The following is a 26579-nucleotide window of genomic DNA, read 5'->3' as shown; positions in this document are numbered from 1 at the left end:
AAACACTCTCCTAGTAAATTTGTTTGTCCTTTGATTTATCGTGATCTGTTACTGACTTTTAGTGGGGTTAGTTTTTACTTGTAGCTTTCAAAAAAATACAAAAGAGATATAATAAGCAAAATAATGAATTTCGTAGGTTGCCAATTACGTATTATATATGGTTTTATCGAGCGCCAGGCTCCCTACAAATTACTGTAAATGCAATAGCGTAGTATTACTCAGCTCCAGTTCACTATCACAGAAAATAGACAAGTTTTAATAAAATTATATCACTGGATTCCTTCAATTAATGTCACTGAATATTTTATCATAATTTCATCCGCTCCGACTATCAAACATTGTGCTGTGAAAAAATATTTGTAAATGTACTGCGTAATGGCGGCTAATTGTTAACAGTCACAGATCACTGTTACTCTCTCCGCAGCAGCTGGAAACATGCTTAATAATTTTCATTAAATATTCTTTTCATAAGATAAATGTGGCGTAGGTTCTTGAAATAACACACGGACATCACTTTATACTAATATATTCTTACTAGGACACAGTTTACACCATTAAATATTTGCAATTATGTTACGACAGAAACAAATGCCAGCGCAGCACAATAGCTTGTGTACCTTATTCCAGACAACACCAGAATGAACAGAACAAAACAGACTAGACAGAAGAATGAGCATTCCATTGTATTTTATACTCTTACAAAGATGATCACATTATAATCTCACACAATAAAAATAATGTCTTTTCTGCATTTATCGATCTATATTGTATATTTTTACAGTTAGTGTTATTACCTTTCGCAGATAAATCACTGTGTGCAATTCATTTTGAGTCACATGCAGTTATTTTTATGTATGTTTCACCTCGATAATGGTGAATATTGCAAAAAGGCACACTACAGCGGGTATTCATAAATGGTTAAGGGAAAAAGAAAATTGTCCACTTTGTAGAAGTATTATTAAAAATAAAGAACCGACATTAGAAGATATATAACCACACTTGATTCTTTACCAGTAACTACAAGATCTTTTGATCCTTTGTTTGATAGAAGTCAACAATTTAGAAATCTGTACTATGAATCTGTTGATGATTCAGATGATTCTTGATTTTAAAGTACTTTATATTAATAATCTAAAATTTAATTTAAAAAATTATAAAAATTTACTTTTTCACAAATGTAATAAATATATTTTACATATAAATGTACCAAGTTCAACAAGAACCTTCTGTGAAAACTAAATATTGTAATACAGAGAAATCAATTGATTATTTTACTTCACAAAAATACACAAAAAGTGGTTATAGAACTACACTCCTGGAAATTGAAATAAGAACACCGTGAATTCATTGTCCCAGGAAGGGGAAACCTTATTGACACATTCCTGGGGTCAGATACATCACATGATCACACTGACAGAACCACAGGCACATAGACACAGGCAACAGAGCATGCACAATGTCGGCACTAGTACAGTGTATATCCACCTTTCGCAGCAATGCAGGCTGCTATTCTCCCATGGAGACGATCGTAGAGATGCTGGATGTAGTCCTGTGGAACGGCTTGCCATGCCATTTCCACCTGGCGCCTCAGTTGGACCAGCGTTCGTGCTGGACGTGCAGACCGCGTGAGACGACGCTTCATCCAGTCCCAAACATGCTCAATGGGGGACAGATCCGGAGATCTTGCTGGCCAGGGTAGTTGACTTACACCTTCTAGAGCATTTTGGGTGGCACAGGATACATGCGGACGAGCATTGTCCTGTTGGAACAGCAAGTTCCCTTGCCGGTCTAGGAATGGTAGAACGATGGGTTCGATGACGGTTTGGATGTACCGTGCACTATTCAGTGTCCCCTCGACGATCACCAGTGGTGTACGGCCAGTGTAGGAGATCGCTCCCCACACCATGATGAAAGGTGTTGGCCCTGTGTGCCTCGGTCGTATGCAGTCCTGATTGTGGCGCTCACCTGCACGGCGCCAAACACGCATACGACCATCATTGGCACCAAGGCAGAAGCGACTCTCATCGCTGAAGACGACACGTCTCCATTCGTCCCTCCATTCACGCCTGTCGCGACACCACTGGAGGCGGGCTGCACGATGTTGGGGCGTGAGCGGAAGACGGCCTAACGGTGTGAGGGACCGTAGCCCAGCATCATGGAGACGGTTGCGAACGGTCCTCGCCGATACCCCAGGAGCAACAGTGTCCCTAATTTGCTGGGAAGTGGCGGTGCGGTCCCCTACGGCACTGCGTAGGATCCTACGGTCTTGGCGTGCATCCGTGCGTCGCTGCGGTCCGGTCCCAGGTCGACGGGCACGTGCACCTTCCGCCGACCACTGGCGACAACATCGATGTACTGTGGAGACCTCACGCCCCACGTGTTGAGCAATTCGGCGGTACGTCCACCCGGCCTCCCGCATGCCCACTATACGCCCTCGCTCAAAGTCCGTCAACTGCACATACGGTTCACGTCCACACTGTCGCGGCATGCTACCGGTGTTAAAGACTGCGATGGAGCTCCGTATGCCACGGCAAACTGGCTGACACTGACGGCGGCGGTGCACAAATGCTGCGCAGCTAGCGCCATTCGACGGCCAACACCGCGGTTCCTGGTGTGTCCGCTGTGCCGTGCGTGTGATCATTGCTTGTACAGGCCTCTCGCAGTGTCCGGAGCAAGTATGGTGGGTCTGACACACCGGTGTCAATGTGTTCTTTTTTCCATTTCCAGGAGTGTATATGTAGACCATGTATAAATATATATCATGCAAAAATTACAATTAAAAATCGAATTCCCTGTGTATGTGGAAAAAGTGTTGCTAAATACTATTTCAAAGAAGATTTCCGACGAAATCAAAGTGAAGAGCATCCAAAAATATTATTAACAATGGATAACGAAGAACAATCTACATCTGCAATTAATAATGAAAAAGTTGTAACTGGAGAAAAAACTACATGTACAAAGAAATGTTAAACTTGACAAGAGATTAAAGTATTAAATTGTTTTTATATAAATCCTATTAACAAAGATAAACATAATAATAAGTGTAAGAAATGTACTTTAGAATATATTAAGAATAAGAAAGCTAAAGAAGAAGAATCTTGAACTTTATGATTAATTAGCTATTCAATAATAGTAATTCTTATTGATTAGTTAAATAAATCATTAAAACTAATTGTTTATAAACTAATTTATTGTTAATAATTGATCTTTAAATTAAACAGTAAACTTAAAATTTTTATTTTTAACTATGATTAATCAATGTTTAAAAACTAATTATTAATCTAAATAATAAAATAATTCTCTTTTTGAATAATTATCTATTAATAATAATCCTTATCCATCTATCAAGTAATTATCAATTTATTAAAAAATATTTGTTACAAATTTATGGAAAGATATATTGTTGATCAACTAGAACAATTCACTGTTGATATACTTCATAAAATTTGCAAAATAAGTAATTTACAAGAATATGTAAATTTGCATAAAGCAGATTTAATTACATTTATTATTACAAAAATTATAAATTTTGTTAAAATAACATACCAGAATTAAGTGAAAATAACACAAATATTGTAAAAAATATAATAATAAATCTGAAGTAACTGAAAATTACAATAAATCTGAAGTATTATAAAAATTATATAAGTGAAGTAAGTAATTATTAAAATTTTTTATTTATATAAATTTTTCAGTATACATGGAAACCTTTTACAAAAATCAAATGAAAAACAACGATTTCCGTTAAATAAACTACAAACATTGAATAAAATAAACCATAAAATTATTAAAATATAAGGTGATAGAATAAAAATTAAAGATGAAAGTATTAAAGTAAAAGATGAAAAAATTAAAGTAAAAGATGTTCAGTTTCAAAATTTGAAGGAAACTTTAAATACTTATTAAAAAACTAATTGATAGTTAAAAAAAATAGTAGACTAGTTCTTTTAAAAAACTAATTGTTTAGAATGTAATTGACTGTTAAACTAAATTGTAATTTATTTCATTTAAACCTAATTGATCCTGAAACTAAATAGTAAACTAATTCTTTATAAAATTACATTTCTTTATTTATCCAACTGTAATGTGAATTATTGAAACCTAACCATTTAACATAAGCCTGAATACTTTTCTCTCTTTAGACTTTTTCAACAAATTATACATATGGATGTTTTGTATTCTGTAGTTCTTGTTCATAAAAATTTCCTTTTATATCTTTTAATTTATTTGTAATTGGATTAGAATGAAAAATCTTCCATTTTAAAAATTTGTGCCGATCAATTAGCTGTATAATCTTTTTAAAAATATTTTTAAATGTACTAATTCTAACTTTATCACCTTTTTAAAATTCAGGTTCTTCATTTGATACAATGTTGCTTATTTTTAAATTTTTTCATTAACTTCTATTGCTTTCATTTCTATTGTAGAATGTTTTGTATAACTGTATTAATCAATTACATTTTTATCTAAATTTAACCATTTATAATTTCGTTGCAAAGCAAATTTTTTCCACAACTTTTCTTTAAGTGCTCTGTTAAATTGTTCAACAAAAGATGTTTATAATTCTGAAAAATCTGAGTAATGATTCATGTTATATTTTTTTCAATTAATTCTTGAAAAACTCTATCATAAATTTCTTTTCTTTTATCTGGTTGTAAATTATTTTGTTTTCTAACTAATAGAAATTTTTGAAAAGCTTCAACTACATTCTTACTTGTTTTATGTTTAATAGGAACAGGAAATATAAATTTTGAAAAAAATTATTGCTAATAAATATTTATAGCTTTGGTTTATTTTTGAAATTCCTTTTAAATTAGGAGATTGCATTTCAACTAGATCAGCTTGCCTAAAATCGTCTATGTAAAGTGAAACAAAATTTCTTCTTTTAAGATTTTTTCTAATTTTTTTATGTAATTCATTAATTATATTTTCATGAATATTATTTACACCTTCACCATTTACAATTTTTTTTACAAATGTACTCTTACATTTACAAATTTTTCAAATTTCTTTATCTTCCATGTTTAGTTCTTACTATCTGTGGATTACATGTTTGTGTAAATTGTTTACACTTTAACAGTAAATGTGATGTGAAGTATGATTTCCATTTATGTTCATAAAAATTTATGTAGATAAAAAATTTAATAAATTTAAAATATAAATTAATGTAACAATTTCGTATCTTCCATTTCTTCTAGATTTTCAATTTTTTTCTTATGTGTCCCTTTATGAAATTGTGATTCTAATGTATTAAGTTTACTAATTAATGAGTGAATTATTGGTCATATATTAAGGTGAATTTTTTGTGTTTCGATTGTTTTATCATTATTGTTTTCAAAGATAATTTCGATAATACCATTTAATTGCTTTAAATCTGGAAGAAACTTGTTATATTCTTCTTTATTAACATAGTTATTAAACTGTGTTAAAATGCTGCATATTCTGGTTTCATAACAAAGTTTGATAGGTTATTATCAAAATAATTTTTGTTAACTACAACGTTTGCATCAATTGGATCGTAAACATTAACTAAACTTCTATTTTTAGAACCAACATTAGCCTTAGTTTGTTTAAAAATTGCATTACATTCACTTTGAAAATATTAATTGCATTCCTTATCTTTAATTTTTGTAACAACAGTAATAGCTGACATAACAAGTAAATTTCCACTAACTTTCTTTTCTTTTTGCCTTTTTTGAACATATGTTAAAAATGGTTCAATTTATTTAATTGTGCATTATTTAACGTTAATTTAATTGATTTTGGTGTAGTTTTGCCACTAGGTAGTAAAGTGCAATCGACTGTAAAATTATACATTTATATACTGAAATATTTACTAAAGATTTTTTAAATAGTTTAAAATTTTAATAAAATTTTTTTATATAGTTTAAAAATGTATAATAATTTTTAAGTATATTAAAGATGTATAAAGTCTTTTTATTTAGTTTAAAAATTTAATAATGATTCTTTTATATAGTTTAAAAATGTATAAAGGTTTTATACATTTTAATAATGTATATAGATTTTGTATGTAGTTTAAAATGTATAAATATTTTTATATATTGTTAAAAAATTTTTTAAGGTTTTTATAATTCTCAACCATTTTCATCAATATTAACATTTATACGCATACCTAATTTTCTTTTTCCATACTTTATTCCACTAAAAGCTGTTGCTGCAACTGTGTTAAAATGCTTGTGGATTCTGATTTTGGAACAAAATTTGATAGTTTAGTATCAAAATAGTTTTTGGTAACTACAACTTTTGGATCAATTGGATCATATACATTAACTAATCTACTATTTTTAGAACCAATGTTACACTTAGTTATTTTAAAAAAGGCAGTAAATTCATTTTGAAATTGTTTAATTGCATTACTAATCTTTACCCCCCATGAACCATGGACCTTGCCGTTGGTGGGGAGTCTTGCATGCCTCAGCGATACAGATAGCCGTACCGTAGGTGCAACCACAACAGAGGGGTATCTGTTGATAGACCAGACAAATGTGTGGTTCCTGAAGAGGGGCAGCAGCCTTTTCAGTAGTTGCAAAGGCGATGGTCTGCATGATTGACTGATCTGGTCTTGTAACACTAACCAAAACATCCTTGCTGTGCTGGTACTGCGAATGGCTGAAAGCAAAGGGAAACTACAGCTGTAATTTTTCCCGAGGGCATGCAGCTGTACTGTATGGTTAAATGATGATGGCGTCCTCTTGGGTAAAATATTCCAGAGGTAAAATAGTCCCCCATTCAGATCTCCGAGTGGGGACTACTCAAGATGATGTCGTTACCAGGAGAAAGAAAACTGGCTTTCTAGGGATCAGGGTGTGGAATGTCAGATACCTTAATTGGGCAGGTAGGTTAGAAAATTTAAAAAGGGAAATGGATAGCTTACAGTTAGATATAGTGGGAATTAGTGAAGTTCAGTGGCAGGAGGAACAAGACTTTTGGTTAGGTGACTACAGGGTTATAAACACAATATCAAATAGGAGTAATGCAGGAGTAGATTTAATAATGAATAGGGAAATAGGAATGAGGGTAAGCTACTACCAACAGCATAGTGAATGCATTTTTGTTGCCAAGATAGATACAAAGCCCACACCTACTACAGTAGTACAAGTTTATGTGCTAACTAGCTAAGAAATGTATGATGAGATAAAAGAAATTATTCAGATAGTGAAGGGTGACGAAAATTTAATAGTCATGGGTGACTGGAATTCGAGAGTAGGAAAAGGGAGAGAAGGAAATGTAGAAGGTGAATATGGTTTGGGGCAAAGAAATGAAAGAGGAAGCCGCCTGGTAGAATTTTGCACAGAGCACAACTTAATCATAGTTAACACATGGTTCAAGAATAATCAAAGAAGGTTGTATACATGGAAGAACCCTGGAGATACTACAAGGTATCAGATAGATTTATTAATGGTAAGACAGAGATTTAGGAACCAGGTTTTAAATTGTAAGACATTTTCAGGGGCAGATGTGGACTCTGACCACAATCTATTGGTTCTCAACTGTAGATTAAAACTGAAGAAACTGCAAAAAGGCAGGAATTTAAGGAGATGGGACCTGGATAAACTTAAAGAACCGGAGATTGTAGAGAGTTTCAGGGAGAGCATAAGGGAATAATCGACAGTAATGGGGGAAAGAAATACAGTAGAAGAAGAATGGGTAGTTTTGAGGTATGAAGTAGTGAAGACAGCAGAGGATCAAATAGGTAAAATGACGAGGGCTGGTAGAAGCCCTTGGGTAACAGAAGATATGATGAATTTAATTGATGAAAGGAGAAAATATAAAAATGCAGTAAATGAAGCAGGCAACAAGGAATACAGACGTCTCAAAATTGAGATCGACAGGAAGTGCAAAATGGCTAAGCAGGGATGGCTAGAGGAGAAATGTAAGGATGTAGAGGCTTATCTCACTAGGGGTAAGATAGATACTGCCTGCAGGAAAATTAAAGAGACCTTTGGAGATAAGAGAACCACTTGCATGAAGATCAAGAGCTCAGATGGAAACCCAGTTTTAAACAAAGAAGGGAAAGCAGAAAGGTGGAAGGAGAATATAGAGGATCTATACAAGGGCGCTGTACTTGAGGACAATATTACGGAAATGGAAGAAGATGTAGATGAAGATGAAATGGGAGATACGATACTGCGTGAAGAGTTTGACAGAGCACTGAAAGACCTGAGTCGAAGCAAGGCCCCCGGAGTAGACAACATTGCATTAGAACTTCCGACGGCCTTGGGAGAGCCAGTCCTGACAAAACTATACCACCTGGTGAGTAAGATGTATGAAACAGGCGAAATACCCTCAGACTTCAAGAAGAATATAATAATTCCAATCTCAAAGAAAGCAGGTATTGACACATGTGAAAATTACCGAACTATTACAGAATAAGTCACTGCTACAAACTACTAACGCGAATTCTTTACAGACGAATGGAAAAACTACTAGAAGCAGACCTAGGGGAAGATCAGTTTGGATTCCGTAGAAATGTTGGAACACGTGAGGCAATACTGACCTTATGACTTATCTTAGAAGAAAGATTAAGGAAAGGCAAATCTACGTTTCTAGCATTTGTAGACTTAGAGAAAGCTTTTGACAATGTTGACTGGAGTACTCTCTTTCAAATTCTAAAGGTGGTAGGGGTAAAACACAGGGAGCGAAAGGCTATTTACAATTTGTACAGAAACCAGATGGCAGTTATAAGAGTTGAGGGACATGAAAGGGAAGCTGTGGTTGAGAAGGGAGTGAGACAGGGTTGTAGTCTCTTCCTGATGTTATTCAATCTGTATATTGAGCAAGCAGTGAAGGAAACAAAAGAAAAATTCAGAGTAGGTATTCAAATCCATGGAGAAGAAATAAAAACTTTGAGGTTCGCCGATGACATTGTAATTCTGTCAGAGACAGCAAAGGACTTGGAAGAGCAGTTGAACGAAATGGATAGTGTCTTGAAAAGAGGATACAAGGTGAACATCAATGAAAGCAAAAAGAGGATAATGGAATGTAGTCGAATTAAGTCGGGTGATGCTGGGGGAATTAGATTAGAAAATGAGACACTTAAAGTAGTAAAGGAGTTTTGGTATCTGGGGAACAAAATAACTGATGATGGTCGAAGTACAGAGGTTATAAAATGTAGACTGGCAATTGCAAGGAAAGCGTTTCTGAAGAAGAGAAATTTGTTAACATCGAGTATAGATTTAAGTGTCAGGAAGTCGTTTCTGAAAGTATTTGTATTGAGTGTAGCCATGTATGGAAGTGAAACATGAACAATAAATATCTTAGGTAAGAAGAGAATAGAAGGGGAGAAGAGGAGTTTGTGGCACAACTTGACTAGAAGAAGGGACTGGTTTGTTGGACATGTTCTGAGGCATCAAGGGATCACCAATTTAGTATTGGAGGGCAGCGTGGAAGGTAAAAATCGTAGAGGGAGACCAAGAGATGAATACATTAAGCAGGTTCAGAAGGATGTAGGTTGTGGTAGGTACTGGGAGATGAAGAAGCTTGCACAGGATAGAGTCTCAGGACTGAAGACCACAACAACAACAACTTATCTTTAATATTTATAACAACAGGAATAACTAATGTAACAATTAAATTACCACCAACTTTCTTTTCTTTTTGTCTTTTCTGAACATCTGTTAAAATGGTTCAATTCATTTAATTGTTCATTATTTAACATTAATTTAATTGATTTTGGTTTAGTTTTGCCACTAGGTAGCAAAATATAATCAATTGTAAAATTATTCAATTATATACTTGAAAATTTACTGAAAATTTTTTAAGTAGTTTAAAAATTTAATAATTTTTTATGTAGTTGAAAAATGTATAAGAATTTTTAATTAGATTAGAAATGTGTAAAGGTTGCAGAAGCAAAAAACAAAGTTTGGGAACAGTCATGTCAAAAAATTGAATCCTATATTGGTGGTAAAAGAAACACAGAAGCATGGAAAACTATAAAAAATTTAAGAAGGAATTCCAAAGAAACAACACATATTAAATATATTACTCATCACTCTTGGGAAAAATATTTTAAAAGTTTACTAACAGAAAACAGGGAAGAATACTTGGGAAACCCTGAATATAATGAAATGATAGATCTACAAGCACAGAATTACATCCTTTTGGAAATAGAGACAGTAAAAACTGCAATAAAATCTTTAAAGAATGGAAGGGCTACAGGCATTGGAGGTATTCCTGCAGAATTATTAAAATTAGGAACAAAGAAATTAATGGAATTGTTAAGAAACCTTTTCGAAAGGTGTTTAAATGGGGAAGATGTCCCAAATGATTTGAAAGTAGGATATATTTCAGTGATACATAAAAAAGGAGCGAAAGATGAGTGTAAAAATTATAGGGGAATAACAGTGACCAATACCTTCAGTAGATTATATGGAAGAATTATTAAATATTTGTTAGAACAAGAATACAAAGAAAAGGAGGCTGAAGAACAAGCAGGTTTTAGAGCTGGAAGATCAACAATTGATCATATCTTTTGCCTACAACAAATTATTGAAAAAAAATGGTTTGGGCACAACCTATACATTTAGTATTCATAGATATAGAAAAAGCCTATAATAGTGTGCCTTTATCCAGTTTATGGAAAGCTTTAATATCAATGGGAATAAATCCAAGAATAATTAAAGCAATTCAAAATTTATATAAAAATTCTATTTCAAAAATAAAAATTGGTAAATATCTATCACATGGATTCCAAGTCACAAAAGGATTACGTCAAGGATGTAGCATCTCACCTACATTGTATAAAATATATACAGAAGTAACTTTACAGAATTGGAAGACAAAATGTCACGCTATGGGAATACCAATAAATGATAGAACAATATACTCGTTACAATTCGCAGATGACCAACTGATTATAGCCCAAGACTATGAGGACATAGAGTATATGACCAGAAAATTGATTCAAGAATATAAAAAAATCAGGTCTAAATGTAAACATGAATAAAACAAAGTACATGGTAATTGGTGGAGTGAATGGAGACTTAATATTAGAAGAAGGGATGGGAACAATAACAGCTACTTAGGAATATAAATATTTAGGTGTGAAAATTACAAATGATAGGAAACAGGACAAAGAAATTAGATCAAGAATAAATTCTGGAAAGACGACAATCTGTTTATTGAATGGAATTCTCTGGGACAAACACATAACAACTGATAACAAAATAAGGATTTTTAAAACAATAGTTAGGAGCATTATTACATATGATTCAGAAGTGTGGACAACAAAATGGCAACTGAAATCAAAATTATTAGCCACAGAAATGGATTTCTGGAGACGTTCAGCAAGAATATCAAGATGAGAAAGAATAAGGAATGAAGTAATCAGAAACAAGATGAAATGTAAAAATTCAATTATTGATTTCATCGAGCACAAACAACTTAAATGGTATGGACACATCAGACGAATGGAACAGGAAAGGCTACCAAAATGCATAATCGACTTGGTACCAATTGGAAGAAGAAAAAGGGGACGACCACCTGATACATGGATACAGGGAGTTCAACCAGCAATGAGGAAGAACAACATTCCTGAAGATTTATGGACAAATAGAGAAGAGTGGAGAACAATAATTAGTGACTTACTGTAATCTAGAATAGGTACTGGAAAAATGTACTCACATTGTAAACCCAGAATAATAATAAAAAAAATAGAAATGTGTAAAGTTTTTCGTATATTTAAAAATTTAATAATGATTCTTTTATATAGTTTAAAGTGTATAAAGGCTTAATATTATTTAAAAATGTACAAAGATTTTTTATGTAACATCTTGGGTTGTCGTGTGTTCTGAAGGATATCAGCGTCATACTTGCACGATATTTCGGTCACGTAGCTCGTGACCTTCATCAGGTGCGACCTGAGACTGCTCCTCGAGTGGACCTGGTCCAGTATTTATGCTTATGGCCTTCCCCCTCCACCAACGGTTGCAGGCGCTTCCTCTGTGGTCAGCGCCCATTCCCTGCGACCTGCTGTAGCGTTGCTGCTCCGTTTTCCGTCCGCTGCGGTTCTAGGTGTTCCCTCTGCGGTCCGCGCCCACCAAACCCGCTCCTGGGGGTTTCATCTACGGTCTGGGGTACGAAGCGTTCCCCCTGCTGTCCGCGCCCGCTCACCACGACCTGTTGGAGCGTTGCTGCTCCGTTTTTCGTCCGCTGCGGCTCTGGATGTTCCCTCTGCGGTCCGTGCCCACCAGTCCCACTTCTGGGTGTTCCATTTTCGGTCTGGTGCGCCTGGCAGTCCGTCAGGGGCTCGTTTTCCATCTCCATGTCTCTGGTTCTTCTGTTTGTGTGGTGTTGCAGCTGGCCCCGTTGCTCCTTTAACAATTCCAGAGCCAGATCCCAGGCTCTGCTTAGCTGCTACCCTGTGTCACGGTTCATAAGATCGTCAGCCATTTTAATTTCTATCGGTTCTCTTATAACACTGTCCCAAAATCTGGGTGTTTGTGCTAGAATCTTGGTATCCTCATACTTCATGGCATAATCTAGTTCTAGACAGTGTTCAGCAATGGCTGACTTAGTCACCTGTCTTAATGTAGTATGCCTCTGATGTTCTTAGCACCTGATCTCCACAGTTCTTGTCGTCTGGCCAATGTAGGACATGCCACATTGACAAGGTATATTGTAAATCCCTGGTTTTCGTAACCCCAGGTCGTCTTTGACACTCCCCAGCAGTCCCCCGATCTTGTTGGATGGACAGAAAACACACTTGATATTGTGTTTACGGAGGATCCTACTGATTCTGGCAGAAATAGAGCCAGCATAGGGCAGATATGCTGTACCAACTACAACAGCTTCTGACATCAAATGTAACAGTTGTGTTACTAAATGTGACACTTCTGTCACTCAATGTAACTGGGTTTTCTCTTTGGATGCTGTCAATTGTCAGGATGAGCATTCTAAAGCATTCTGTCAGGGTGAAAATATTAAATAAATTAACTTTTCTCTCTTAACAACATGTGGGCAGGGTGGGTTCTGTGGTGTCACCGCCAGACACCACACTTGCTAGGTGGTAGCTTAAATCGGCCGCGGTCCATTTAGTACATGTCGGACCCGCGTGTCGCCACTGTGTAATCGCAGACCTAGCGCCACCACCAAGGCAGGTCTTGGGATACGAGAGAGCACTCGCCCCAGTTGTACGAGAACCTAGCTACCGACCAGATGTACGAAGCCTTTCTCTCTCATTAGCCGAGAGACAGAATAGCCATCAGCTAAGTTAATGGCTACGAACTAGCAAGGCGCCATTAGCCATACAGTGATTGTACTTAAAGTCTCCTGTGTATCGTCAAGATCGATGTACCACCATGTTTGAGTAAAGTTAAGTATTAAACCTGCTCCGTACTTTTCTTCCTAACATTAATTACGTATCCTGTTCCAGTACTTCACGCCCGTCTGCGTTAGTCTAGCTTGCCTTTTCAGCCATCTCAACTTCACGGTGTCGGCCCAGCTACCGACACAACATTGGCGACGAGGGAAAAGAGTTCTTTCTCATTGCTTACATTTAATTGTGTCATGGCTTCGCCACATTCTCCAGATGTACTGTCCGAATTTTATCGCTTGCAGAATCAGCAGACGCAGGCGTTACTGGATGCCCTTTGACAGCTCGTCCAGGGTCAACGTGCGCTGCACACCGATGCGGCCGCCGCCGCTTCTTCGCTACCGCTGCCACTAAACGCTGTTGCACCTCCCTTTCGACCATACGTGGCAGCCGATGAGACCTGGCACGAGTGGTCTCGCCAGTTCAACTTTCATCTAGCAGCCTACAGAATTCAAGGTAAAGAGCGGCAGCTGTTTTTGCTTTCTTGTGTCGGTGTGTCCACATACCGTGTGATAGTGAAATTGTTTCCCCGACGCGACGTAGCAACTCTGTCCTACGAGGAAATTTTGTCTGCATTAGATGCCTATTTCAAAGAAACAGTTAATGTGGTTGCAAAACGGTATACGTTCTTTCGTACAACACGTACGGCCGGTCAAACTAATAGGGAGTGGGTAGCAACATTGCAAGGACTTACTAGGGACTGTGCCTTTGAATGTGACTGTGGTCTTTCTTATTCAGATACAATGGTGCGTGATGCAATTGCACAGAACGTTTCTGATGTTCGCATACGGGAGCAAATTTTGAAACTAGTTAATCCCTCCCTTCAACAAGTGATAGACATATTGGATAGACAGGACACACTTGACTGTGCTCAGGAATCTTTGAAACTTCGCCAGCCGTGTGTAACATTAACCGGCCCGCTGGACGCGCTGCGCGGCCCGGTAACCGGGCCTCGCGCACGTCCGCACAGCTACCGCCGCGCGCTAAGCCACGTGTGCCGCGCCAGCCCACACATGTAGTGAAATCGTGCCCGCGGTGTGCTACTAGACATTCGCGTGAACATTGCCCGTCACGCCAAGCTATTTGCTTTTTCTGCAATAAGAAAGGACATGTTCAAAGTGTTTGCCAGAAAAAGCTCAGATCCGACAATCACAATCATTCCAGGCCCTTTGCTTTGCGCCGGAATCGAACCAAGGACACTCAGGCTCGTGGACCTTCGCCTATGGACATTCATGTCGTTAATTCCACTTCGTCCAGTGACACTTTCTCTAACAGTAACTGTGTTCGTCCCACAAAAACTGTGCTTCGACGTCGCCGGAAATCACGTCAATTAGCAAGTGATTCTGTACCAGTGTCTGTTCCAATTGCACAAAACAGTCGCTCTTGTCGTCAGCAGAACAATAAACTTTTTGTGGACTTAGACTTTGAAGGCAACGTGATACCATTCCAGCTCGATACCGGAGCTGCAGTTTCATTGCTCAATCACGACACGTACAAACAACTGGGCAAACCTCCGTTGCGTTCCGCAAATGTTAAGCTAACTACATATTCCGGACAGAAAATTCCTGTGTTAGGACAGTGCAGCCTTCTTGCAACATACAAGGGACAAACAAAACTTGTGTCATTTTACGTTCTTCGTTCTTCGTCTGCAGTGAACTTGTTTGGTCTAGATTTGTTTCAGTTGTTTAACATGTCTATTGTAAATCAGGTGCTATCAGTGAATCAAACTGTGCCTTCAGACAGTGTTTCTCGGCTGTGTGACGAATTTGCAGACATTTTTGCACCGGGCTTAGGTTGCGCTAAAAACTATGAAGCACATTTGGAACTGGAAGGAAACGCGCAACCGAAATTTTTCAGAGCGCGCAATGTTCCCCACGCATTGCGTCAGGAGGTCGCAAGAACATTGAACAATGTAGAATCACAAGGTGTGAGTGAATGTGCGCAATGCCTCTTCCATTTCAGCTCCGCTTCATCGCTTACGCCGTAAAGGTGTTCCGTTCGTCTGGACGACGGAATGTGAACGCGCCTTTCGCCAGTTGAAATCGGCGTTGCTTTCTAATACTTGCCTTACGCCATTCGATCCCCAGCAACCCCTTTTGTTGATGGTAGATGCATCGGATTTCGGGATCGGTGCAGTGCTTGCGCACAAAGTTGGCTCCCATGATCGCCCTATTGCCTTTGCGTCCAAATTGCTCTCGTCTGCGCAAAGAAATTATTCACAGATAGAGAAAGAAGCTTTGGCTCTCGTGTTTGGTGTTACTAAGTTCCATGATTTCTTGTATGGTCGTCACTTTACCATCATCACAGACCACAAACCTTTGACATCGCTTTTTCATCCGACCAAGCCTGTACCTCCACGTACAGCGCAGAAAATCATTCGCTGGTCTATTTTCCTCTCGCAGTACCGCTACGATATCTTGTATCGGTCCACTGCTAAGCACGGAAACGCCGATGCGTTGTCCCGTTTGCCTGTTGCTGAGGATAAAGCATTCGATTCTTCCGAACTTGCTTGCATGTTCATTGATTCGGAAACCGATGAAGTGGTCGAATCGTTTCCGATTGATTTTCGTCGTGTCGCTACAGCCACAGCTGCTGACCCTGTCCTTGCTACTGTTTTACGTTTTGTTGCTACGCAATGGCCTTTGTCAAAGTCTCGGATCGAGGATCCGTTGGTTCGCCGATTTTTTGCTCACAAGGAGAGACTTTTTGTTCGACGTGGTGTTTTGTTGTTGCGTTCTGATAATGATCAGTCCAGAGTCGTGGTCCCACGTTCGTTACAGTCCTCTGTTTTACGGCTTCTTCACCAAGGACATTGGGGTATAGTGCGAACGAACCAACTTGCTCGTCAGCACTGTACTTGGTTCGGAATCGATGCTGCGATTACGAATATGTGTTCTTCGTGCCCGGCGTGTGCCGAACAACAGTCCGCACCGCCGCGGAAAGTCTTTGCGTGGCCAAAAGCCACTTCCCCTTGGCAACGCTTGCACATTGATTTTGCTGGTCCATTCTGGAATGCTCGATGGTTGGTTCTGGTCGACGCCTTCAGTAATTTTCCTTTTGTTGTCCGGATGTCTTCCACGACGTCCTCCGCCACCATCCAAGCGTTGTCTGCTATCTTTTGCATTGAAGGTCTTCCGCAGACTATTGTTTCCGACAATGGACCACAATTCATGTCCGCAGAATTTCAGTCATTCTGCCAGGCCAATGGTATTCAACATCTGACATCCGCGCCGTTTTCGCCTCAGTCCAACGGTGTCGCTGAACGATTGGTCCGGACTTTCAAGTCACAGATGTTGAAATTGAAAGAGTCGCATTCTCGGGAGGACGCATTGTTGCTCTTTTTGTCTTCGTATCGCTCTCAGCCCCGCGATGGTCGCTCGCCGGCTGAGTTGCTCCACGGTCGTCCTCATCGCACCTTGATGTCTTTGCTGCATCCGCCGCATCAGGTTCCTGTGCAGCGGCAGACTCCTGCTTTTGCTCCAGGCGACGTTGTATTTTATCGCAACTATCGAGGTTCACGGCGTTGGCTCGCAGGGCGCATTCTTCGCTGCCTCGGCCGCGCGATGTATTTGGTTTTGGGGGCCTCTGGTGAGGTGCGTCGGCATCTCAATCAGCAGCGCCTCTGTCGTCGCTCGGGTTCTGCCGCTCCCCGTCTGCTTTCAGCGACGGTGCCGTCCGGTCAGCGCCCTGGGGACCCATCTACTGGCTCGCCTCATCCCCAGGTGTTACCGACGATGCCTTCCATTTTGCCCCATGGCGACGCGCCGCCGCCGCCGCAGCAGCAGCAGCAGCCGCCGCCGCCGCCGCTTGTTCTCCCGCCGGCGCCGCCCGCATTCGACGCTTCGTTGCAGCCGCCAAGCGCCTCCCAGGATCACGCGCCGCCGATCGCTTCCCGTGACCAGCTGTCCTCCGCCATGGAACTCCCGCCCGCTCCGGACCACATGACGTCATCGCGCGTCGGCTACCCCGACGCAATGGAGGTTGATCCTTCGGTCCCTCCTGTCTCTTTACGGGCGCATACACCGCATGTTGACGTGCACCCTGGACTAGTTTTTCAGGCGTTTCCTAGCTCCCCTCGGACCGAATGGCCGGGTGCGGGTGGCACAGCCTCGCCTGTTGTTAGGCTCCCCACCTCATCGCATACGTCAACATGTGGTCCTCCCCACGGCGGGCGGAAGCCTTATCACACGACCGTTCGCCGATTTGCGGGGGAGGTATGTGGTGTCACCGCCAGACACCACACTTGCTAGGTGGTAGCTTAAATCGGCCGCGGTCCATTTAGTACATGTCGGACCCGCGTGTCGCCACTGTGTAATCGCAGACCTAGCGCCACCACCAAGGCAGGTCTTGGGATACGAGAGAGCACTCGCCCCAGTTGTACGAGAACCTAGCTACCGACCAGATGTACGAAGCCTTTCTCTCTCATTAGCCGAGAGACAGAATAGCCATCAGCTAAGTTAATGGCTACGAACTAGCAAGGCGCCATTAGCCATACAGTGATTGTACTTAAAGTCTCCTGTGTATCGTCAAGATCGATGTACCACCATGTTTGAGTAAAGTTAAGTATTAAACCTGCTCCGTACTTTTCTTCCTAACATTAATTACGTATCCTGTTCCAGTACTTCACGCCCGTCTGCGTTAGTCTAGCTTGCCTTTTCAGCCATCTCAACTTCACGGTGTCGGCCCAGCTACCGACACAACAGGTTCTTCCTTGGCTCGGGTATGAGGTCGAATGAAACATCATTTTTACATAAGATAACTTTTATTGAAAGTTTCGTACAACTGTATCTTACTGGGACGTTCTGGTTCGGAGAGCGGCAGCCGTGTCGTTTGCATAGCCTTCTGCTGCGGCGGCGGCGGCGGCGGTGGCGGCGTCTGATTACGCGTAGCGATGTGTATCTCGTGTCGCCGTCTCTCCCAGCTGACCGGAGACGCGCAGCGCGAGGTGGCCCGTTTAATTATTGCGAGCGACGTCGTGCATCGGATGGTGATACCTTGAATGTGGCGTCCCAGTGTTTCTCTTCTCTAAGCGGCCGCGTGTGTTGTGCGTCGACCAGCGGAGCGGCGCGGCGGGGGAAGGCCAGTGTCCCGAACTCGAACCACGGACTCCCGCTTGCCAGTCTTCGGTTGTCAGGTCTTCATCCCAGCTCACAGGTAACTACTGATGTGAGGCCGTCTCCTTCCCGTCCTCACGAGTTACCCGGGTATGTAAAAACCAGACTTCAAATACCTTTTAACTTCTGTCTTCTGGCGCCGTGGCTGCTGCTTGCTATTCCATTATAGCGGCGGACTTGGTGCGTCTGTGCATGATGCAGTCTCTTCTTGCATGACGGTCTTCAGCACCGAAACTGACTGAAAACTACTGCTACTCTTCTTTTCTTCCTTCGTCTCTCGTCTTCGTCTCCATTCCCGTCTCCGTCTTGTCTTCGTCCCCGTCTTCATCTGTCTTCAACTGTCTTCATCTGTCTTCATCTGTCGGGCCCTCCGCGTCTCGCGTATTTATTCACTTCAGTTCACTGGAGGTGAACGACTTCACGGCCATTGCCTCTTCTGTCACGTTGAAAAGCTTCTCGAAGAATCTTCTTAACGTCGGTCATTGGCTCTTGGAATGTAGGTGGGGGCCTCTGATCGCATGTGACGACTGAGAAACACGTGAGCCTGTCATTGCCTCTTCCGTCACGTTGAAAAGCTTCTCGAAGAATCTTCTTGACGTCGGTCATTGGCTCTTGGAATGTAGGCGAGGGCCTTTGCTCACATGCGACAACTGAGAAACACGTGAGCCGGTCGGGCGATGTCCTGACGGCTGAATCGACAGCGCCCGCTTATGTGGAACTGCTGACTTCACGGCCATTGTCTCTTCTGTTCTGCTGTTCTGCACACTGAATGCCAGTATGTAACTCTCTAAACTAAACCAAGTTTTCCAGTTATATTCTAATTTCTAGTTCACTTTGATTTCACTAATTTATTTACTTAAGTAACACTTAACAATGCCACATCCTTTGCTTCATCTTGGTCTTCTTCAGGAACCTGTGGTATAGTGGCTGGTTGGAGTGCCCTCTCAATTTGTCTGTCCGTGTATCCATTCTTGGAGAAAACTGTTTTGAGACGTTCTATCTCTATAGGTAGATTCTCTTGGTCTGATGGGGCCCGTGCTCTGTGGACCAAAGTCTTCAGAACCTGTTCTGTCATACACTGACATCCACGTATTTCCTGTACAGAAAAAAATATTACGAGCAAACTGAAGGTGTAGCTATGGGCAGCCCACTGTCCCCTGTGGTTGACAACATGTTTATGGATAGTTTTGAGGAGAGGGCATTGGAGACAGCCACATTTAAACCCACATGCTTCTTTAGGTATGTGGATGACACCTTCGTGATCTGGCCACATGGGATGGACAGGCTCAGTGGGTTTCATGAACATCTTAACTCATGCCACCCTAATATCAAGTTCACCATGGAACTGGAGAAGAATGGCCAACTGCCATTTCTGGATGTACTAGTCCAGAGGAAAGCAGATGGATCAATTGGCCACAGTGTGTACCGAAAACCAACACCCACTGATTTATATGTGCAGGCCAGCAGCTGTCACCACCCTGCACAGAAGAATGGGGTTCTGAAGACTTTGGTCCACAGAGCATGGGCCCTGTCAGACCAAGAGAATCTACCTATAGAGATAGAACGTCTCAAAACAGTTCTCTCCAAGAATGGATACACGGACAGACAAATTGAGAGGGCACTCCAACCAGCCACTATACCACAGGATCCTGAAGAAGACGAAGATGAAGCAAAGAAGGTGGCATATCTGCCCTATGCTGGCTCTATTTCTGCCAGAATCAGTAGGATCCTCCGTAAACACAATATCAAGTGTGTTTTCTGTCCATCCAACAAGATCTGGGGACTGCTGGGGAGTGTCAAAGACGACCTGGGGTTACGAAAACCAGGGATTTACAATATACCTTGTCAATGTGGCATGTCCTACATTGGCCGGACGACAAGAACTGTGGAGATCAGGTGCAAAGAACATCAGAGGCACACTACATTAAGCCAGGTGACTAAGTCAGCCATTGCTGAACACCGTCTAGAACTAGATTATGCCATGAAGTATGAGGATACCAAGATTCTAGCACAAACACCCAGATTTTGGGACAGTGTTATAAGAGAACCGATAGAAATTAAAATGGCTGACGATCTTATGAACCGTGACACAGGGTAGCAGCTAAGCAGAGCCTGGGATCCGGCTCTGGAATTGTTAAAGGAGCAACGGGGCCAACTGCAACACTACACAAACAGAAGAAGCAGAGACATGGAGATGGAAAACGAGCCCCTGACGGACTGCCAGGCGCACCAGACCGAAGATGGAACACCCAGAAGGTGGACTGGTGGGCGCGGACCGCAAAGGGAACATCCAGAGCCGCAGCGGACGAAAAACGGAGCGGCAACGCTCCAACAGGTCGTGGTGAGCGGGCGCGGACAGCAGGGGCAACGCTTCGTACCCCAGACCGTAGATGAAACCCCCAGGAGCGGGTTTGGTGGGCGCGGACCGCAGAGGGAACACCTAGAACCGCAGCGGACGGAAAACGGAGCAGCAACGCTCCAGCAGGTCGCAGGGAATGGGCGCTGACCACAGAGGAAGCGCCTGCAACCGTTGGTGGAGGGGGAAGGCCATAAGCATAAATACTGGACCAGGTCCACTCGAGGAGCAGTCTCAGGTCGCACCTGATGAAGGTCACGAGTTACGTGACCGAAATATCGTGCAAGTATGACGCTGATATCCGGCAGAACACCCGACAACCCAAGATGTCATTAGATCGCCAGGAAAGCCTGAAGAGTTACATTTTTTATGTAGTTTAAATATGTATAAATATTTTAATATATAGTTTAAAAATTTCTGAAGGTTTTTTTATAATTCCCAACCATTTTCATCAATATTAACATTTATCTGCATACCTAATTTTCTTTTTCCATAGTTTATTCAGTTGCTGCAACTTTTTCACCAAATGAAGCATCATTTGCATTCATTCTTTCTTTTGCAGCTAACTGAAGTTCTTTATCAGCTATATGTCTTTTTTCTAAATCTTTAATATCTCTATAAGCAGTATCATGTTGTTTATAAGCTTTATCTAATGGATTTATACCTTTATCTCTCTTCTAATTTTGAATGGACCACAATAATTATAATGGTGCATTTCAAATGTTAGTTTGTTAATTAAAGTATTTACTAATCCTTTTCCATATTATCACCTTTCTAAAATATATGTAGAACATTATTTAAAAACCTAATTAAATATGGAATTCCTTTTGAATTATCAATTATAAAATCACTAAAGTTATTTGTTAACCTTTTTGCAATACTAACTTATTCTTTATGATAATTTTTATTTCCAGGCAGTTCTTCACTTACAATTACTGCTAATCTATCAATTAATTGTCTAACATCATTTAACCAAGCATATTCGATTGATTTATCTGTATATTTTTTAACTAAATCTACACATATGTTTTTATGAAGGACTAAAAACTGAAGTATCTTTAGTTTTTCTTCTTAAATTTGTAAAATAATAATGAACAATTGGTTTTTTAAATATAAATTCTTTTTTATCTTTACTTCTTCTTATTTTATTTGGACTGATATAAGAATATAATGCTCCTGAATTTAAGAATATATCTATCTAGTTTGATAAATCTACACCATCAAATTTTTCATTTAAATCATCTATAGTAATTTGTTTTTCAGTTAAAAGTCTCATTTAATCCCTCTGTAGGTTCATATGTTTTTTCACAAATTTTTAGTAATATGAACATAAAATTCTACAGGTAAATTACCAACATATTTATACATACCAACTGGTTTTAAACCAAATACCTTATCTTCTCTAGGATTTATATATTTTAACATTCTTCCACTAACATTTATTTTTTAATTTCATTTATCTTTTTAGTTTCATTTTGACGAATACTTGATTCTTTTGCTTCTCCATATTTATTAAATACATGTTTAATTTCTGATTCACTTAATGTAGAAATATGTTTTCCATTAATATCATCAGTCCAATGTGTTTATTTTTTAATTGGTGATGAATCTTTAGCTGGCTGAAGTGGCCGTGTGGTTAAAGGCGCTGCAGTCTGGAACCGCAGGACCGCTATGGTCGCAGGTTCGAATCCTGCCTCGGTCATGGATGTTTGTGATGTCCTTAGGTTAGTTAGGTTTAACTAGTTCTAAGTTCTAGGGGACTAATGACCTCAGAAGTTGAGTCCCATAGTGCTCAGAGCCATTTGAACCATTTTTTTATGAATCTTTAAAATCTTCTATATGATGACCACATGGAATTATTTGTTTTTCAATTTTCCTATTTTATCAATTGCTTTTAAAACATTACCACCTAAACCTTTAATACCTTGCTTTAGTTTTTCAATAGAATCAATATGATACTGATCTTCCTTTTTATATTTTTCATATTCTGTTCTTGGATGCTTTTTCCAAAGTAAAAATTTTTCTTTCAGTTCTTAAGCCTTCTGTATATTTTGTTTAGCTTGTTTAACAACTTTTTCATCATACTTCACAAACATTTATTAATGAGGAAAAGACATTAATTATGTTTGTTTATCTTACTATTTAAGTTTATGTTTATGTTTAATTTTTATGTTTAAATTTTTTAGCGTTAATATTTATATTTATGTTTATGTTTAATGTTTATGTTGTAAGAAATGTTGTATTTTATTTCCAAGCTTACCTTCATTTAGTATTCTAGACATACCTATTGTTGAAAAACTAAATTCATCATTCCAATGTTAACTACACAAATCTTTAAAGTTACTAAACTGTAAATCTCCACCAAAAAATTCATGATAAATATGATTTAAATTTTTATCATCTAGTCTAAAGTATTCAAAAGATTTAAATTGTCTCTATCTAAGGTTTTTGGTATTTTTGAATAATATTGTGCTAAGTAAAAGTAATCCATATCTTTGTTTCTACCTCCAGTAAAGTATTCTCTTACAACATCTTGATTCCCTAGAATATAATCCTCAAATACAGCAACTGAATTATCTTCACATTCATCTATAGGAATAAATTCTTCATTATTTTCAATAAAACTAACAACATGTTCATTAATTTTATCTTGATTTTTTTTACATTGTTTTGTAAAATCTTGATATTTGGGTTGTTCTAAACTTTTTGAATAAACATGAAAGTGTATAATTTTATTTCAGTTTAACCATTGTGGAGCTAAAATATAATTATCAATCAGTAATGTTTTTTCACAACCACTTGGTCTAATTATTGCTCATAATGTAGAATTTGGTAAAAATGTAGCATGTTTGTTTTTTGAATTATCTCTTTTGTTCGTTTATTAATAATTATTTCATTTCTTGTATTGTTTCATTTATTAATGATTTTTACATTTATTAATAATTTTTTCATTTATATATATATTTTCAGTAGTAAATGAGTAGATTGTTTCAACTTTGTTATAAATCTTCTATTCTGAGAAAAAGATAAACTGTTCCAATACGTAATAATTATACTAATGTTTCGTTGGTTGGTTTTTATTCAACTTTTTTGTCACCAAATATAACAACAAAAAATAACAAACTTTTGTGTGATGGAGAAATAATAGAAATTCCTGTAGCTTTATAAATTTTTAAAATTTTAAAATAATTTACATATTTAAAAAACTCAATATACACATTAAAGTAGATGAAATTTTAAACAGAATTTTTATTGAAAGGGATGTAAAATTATATATGGATGTATAAGATAGTATTGGAAATTTACTTGGCTTTAATAATCAGAGCTGTAGCTAAGGATGTTTCTAAAATAATTCCTTTTGAATTAATTAATAAAAATTTTAGTCTTGCTGATGGAATGAATATATGTAAAACATAATGATCATTTTCATAAAGAAACTATTATTATTAATTCATTTAAACATAATGCAGAATTTGTTAAACCAATAATTTATGAAACATATTATCCTGTTAATGTTCCTATTTTTAATACAATTAAAGATTTATAAGTTACTATAACTAATGAAAATGATAATTTAATTCACTTTATTGGTGCTACTGTAACAATTATTCTAAAAATATCTTAATAATTTTTTTCCTTAATAAATCATGACTAAAACTGAAAGTTATCAGTTTTGTTCATTTCCTGTTAATGAAAAAACTAAAAATAATTTAAATTTTCTTAATAAAGATACAGCAAAATGAAGCAAATATTGGTGATGGTTGGCTACATCCAAATCATGCACCACTATACATGAATTTTAGTGTTATTGGAAATGATGGTACAGATTTTCCAACTTATGATGGAAAATCAATTAAACAAATTAATTGATAATTATGTAACTAATTTATTTGACTTTATAACAATAAAAAAGGAAACAATATATTATTTAGAATTAAACATTCCTTTATTTCATCAACAGGTTTATTACATTTAACTTTATGTGTTACTGACAAAATAAGTTTAGAAAGACGTATTCTTAACACAAGAAAATCAAATAATAAAACAAATGAAGTACTTTATCCATTGTTATTACTATGTTGATTTTTTCAAGATTATAAAGAAATTATGTTTGATCGAATCTTAACTGTAATTTTTACATGTATTTCATCTTCTGGAGATGAAATTTTATGTTGGTTTGATAAAAATGATGCTAGTGTTTAAATAAAAGATACTCTTCCAAAAGAAAGTAAAATTATTATAGAATCTATGGAAATTCATGTACCAGTTGATAAATATGAACCAAATATGAGCTTGAACAATGGGAGAATATTTTTAAGAAACCTAAAATTCCTATTTCCTTTTATGAACTTCAAACAGAAGAAATTGCTGGTTTACCTAGTAAAAATAGTTTTGAACTAGATACAACAAATTACTATAATTCTATATAATTTTATATGCCATATTTCCTTTTTGTTGTATTTCAGACTAATCTAAGAAATAATCAGTTAGTTGATTCATCATTATTTGGTCATGTAAATCTACAAAATATATATTTAAAAAATAGTAAAAATAAAGTTTTTCCTCAAGAAATGTGTAAAATTAATCCACCAAATAATTTTCTAAAACCATATAATGCATTTCTTGATTCTAAAAAAAATTGCTTTTGAAAAATCAGATATTGATATTAATCCATTTAGTTTTATAACTAATCATCCAATTTATGTAATAAATATGACATGTAGAAAAATGTTATAACTACACAAAAAACAAATATGAAACTTTGTGCTACTTTTAATGATAAAATTCCAAATGGTACACTTGCTTATGTAATTATGTATGGTAAAAAGAAACCTACATATATTGCACAACATAGATTACGTACTGAAAATTTTTAATTATTTATATTTGCTTCCTTATAAATGAATGAAGAACTTAAAAAATTTATAAAAGTATTAACTTCATGCTTATATACATTTTTGAAACATTTTAAGAAAGACAGACTCAATGCCCTGTGGTCTAGGGGTAGTGTCTTCCATTCATAATCAAAACATCTTCGGTCCCGGGTTCGATCCCTGCCACTACCTAAATTTTGATAAAAAATCAGCATTGGCGGCTGAAGACATCCAGCGTAAGAAGTCAGCATCATTCTGCCAACGGCCTTGTCAAAGAGGGCGGAGGAGCGGATAGAGGTTCAGGGTACTCTCTTGTCCTAGGGGTGGGAAATTGCCCCTAAAGGCGGAAGAATCAGCAATGATCAACGACATGAGGATGCAGAAGGCAATGGAAACCACTGCATTAAAGACACATAACGTGTATCCACAGGACATGTGGCCTGTAATTGAAGAAGTGTCATGATGATTTCTCCATTGACAAAATATTCTGGAATAGTCCCCCATTCGGATCTCTGGGAGGGGACTGCCAAGGGGGAGGTTACCATGAGAAAAAGGTTGAATAATGTACGAAAGGATAACGTTTTATGAGTCGGGCGTGGAATGTCAGAAACTTGAATGCGGTAGGGAAACTAGAAAATCTGAAAAGGGAAATGCAAAGGCTCAATCTAGATATAGTAGGGGTCAGTGAAGTGAAGTGGAAGGAAGACAAGGATTTCTGGTCTGATGAGTATCGGGTAATATCAACAGCAGCAGAAAATGGTATAACGGGTGTAGGATTCGTTATGAATAGGAAGGTAGGGCAGAGGGTGTGTTACTGTGAACAGTTCAGTGTTCTAATCAGAATCGACAGCAGACCAACACCGACAACGATAGTTCAGGTATACATGCCGATGTCGCAAGCT

This window comes from Schistocerca serialis, chromosome 3, assembly GCF_023864345.2.
Source record: "Schistocerca serialis cubense isolate TAMUIC-IGC-003099 chromosome 3, iqSchSeri2.2, whole genome shotgun sequence".
Taxonomy (NCBI): domain Eukaryota; kingdom Metazoa; phylum Arthropoda; class Insecta; order Orthoptera; family Acrididae; genus Schistocerca; species Schistocerca serialis.
The sequence above is the reverse complement of the archived record's forward strand: the minus strand, read 5'-3'. Positions refer to the sequence as shown.